This window comes from Phodopus roborovskii, unplaced genomic scaffold, assembly GCF_943737965.1.
Source record: "Phodopus roborovskii unplaced genomic scaffold, PHOROB, whole genome shotgun sequence".
Classification (NCBI taxonomy): domain Eukaryota; kingdom Metazoa; phylum Chordata; class Mammalia; order Rodentia; family Cricetidae; genus Phodopus; species Phodopus roborovskii.
In genome coordinates this window covers 2,444-4,886 of record NW_026126847.1, presented here as the reverse complement: position 1 = coordinate 4,886, position 2,443 = coordinate 2,444, and positions in this window count along the sequence as shown.

Sequence of the window (2,443 nt, the reverse complement as noted above, 5' to 3'; positions counted from 1 at the left end):
ACAGAAAATAAAAAGCTGTGGATTTCTTCCAGACTAATGTGGTTTGAGCAAGCCAGACCCCCTGAAAAAGAGTACCAGGTGATCCTACATTCAAAACAGGTGGACACAGAATCCTTGCAGGCTACAGCCAGGATTTCTACATCTTCTTAGGATCCCCGTGACAGCGCCCCTATCAGCAGGAAGTAGTTTGGAAAGAACGATGCCCAAATTCCCAAATATTTTCTATAAGTGTTTGTTTTCATTTAAATGGACGTGGTTATAAATGGTTAATGATCACAACCCATCTCTTTTTAAAGGTAAAAAGGGAATTATGGTATAGCTATGAATTCTTTATTTTCAAATGGATTTTCATTTATTAATATAAACTTAAGGTCAATTTTGTAATTAAGTATATGTCTCCTCTTGTTTAGAAATTGTGTTTATATAACTCATTTAGATATGTAATGTGTAATTTAGTACCGATTTTAGATAGTTACCTAGCTAAAAAGTTATAGCTAGGTGAGTTAGGTTTTCTAGATATATATAGATGTATTTGAGAACAGATCATAGATAGTACCTCTGATAGTCAGATATTATAGTTAAATTAGTTAAGATTTCTAGATATACAGATGTATTTGAGATGGATAGGAATTCTTCAAACCTTTCAAAGACCTACAGAATATGGCAATTAAAATGATTTAGGGTTTTCTTGACATTGAGACATAAATGCTCCTGGCAACACCACCCGAGTCAAAAAGGAAGATGAAGATAAACATTGAAGAAACTCGTTAGGGAGTTTACTTCTAATATAGCAAGACTAGTCATTTGGACAAGATACTGCTCTTGTCTGGACTGTTTGACTTTATGCTGTATAAATTCGACGTGCAGGACCCACAGAAAAGTGACTGCTGATTCAAGATGGATATTGTTATAGAGTTCCTGCTTCATGGAAGGAGTCTGCCAGACAGTCTACAGGACACAGAGAAAAATGACTGACAAACTGCCAGTACAAGAAGACAGTTTAAAGTTTTCTACTTTGCTGAAGAGTCTGCCAGACACACTATGGCATATGGGCTGAAGATGGAAGATTACAGAAGAACTTCAGGTGACTGGCCAGACAGTGAGATGTCTATGTCATTTCTAGAGTTTATATACTATCCTTCTGTGGTCTTTGAAGGAGTTGAAGACAGACAGTTATGGTTATTGTTTTCCTTAGTTAGTATTCAATGATATAGGACTTTAGACTCACAAGATAAAATAGATGATAGAATATTTTATTCAAATCTTACTAAAAGTTAATGGACTAAATATTGTTAACTGTGATTCTTACTTGATAACTGTTGTGTGACATATTTTGCTATGTTAAGGCTAAAACCCTTCTTTTTATTTAGACAGAAAAGAGGAGATGATGGGAGATGTCATTCTGTATATGTTTCTCATACTGGTTAATGAATAAAACACTGTTGGCCAATAGGAAAGGAAGATAGGAGGGACAAGGAGACAAGGAGGAAATAGGGAAGTAGGAAGGCGGGTCAGGATGGAGAGCCTGGAGAGAACAGAACTGCCATTCCTCCACTCTCGGTAAGATCACGTGGAAATACATCGAAATGGGTTAATAATTAAGACAGAGCTAGCCAATAAGAAACTAGTAATGGGCCAACAGATTATGTCAAATACAGAGTCTCGGTGTGAATTATTTGGGGGCTATCTCGGTGGTGGGACAAGACCAGCGGAGGCAGGCAGAAAACCTGTACACCTTACAGGTGACCAGGTCTCATTTACATTTTCACTGACACCTTTCTAGGTGGGGCTAACAGGGTCTGCAGTTCCCTGAGGCTTATTCTTAATTGTTGACAAGGTCTCATTTGCATTTTCATTGACACCTCTCCAGGTGGGGCCTAAAAGTTTCCTGAGCCCTCCCTTCCATAGCTTTTCTCAAATCTTACATTAACCTCCAGCTGTAACAGCTAGATAACAGGAGACATGCTGTCTAATGCAAAATGCTAATGCTCTATTGGCTCCTTCAGCCTTGAAAGCACCCTAACAGGTCCTTGGAACCTGAGATGACTAAGCACCACTTTTGCTTCCCCCTACCTCCAATCTGGTGCCAGGATATATCAGCTAGCCTAGTAAAGTAAGATATATAATGTAAAGCCTTCTTAATATGAAGAGTGCTGTGTTATTAACCTCAACATCCTCCACAGTTTCTGGGCTTCTACAGCTGTGAAGGCGCCGCAAAGTTTCCCTGTGTTTCCTGCTGTCCTGGGACTTGATCAGTAAACTGCACTGGACAATTCCTTCCTAATTATTAATATTAGTCTTGTTGATGTTTTCTAGTAGATTTTTCCAATTAATTGTTTAATATTTATTTATTTATTTATTCATATATTTATTTATTTTGGAGTTTGACACAGAATTTCTGTTTGTGGCCTTGCTGTCCTGGAACTTACTCTGTAGAGCAGGA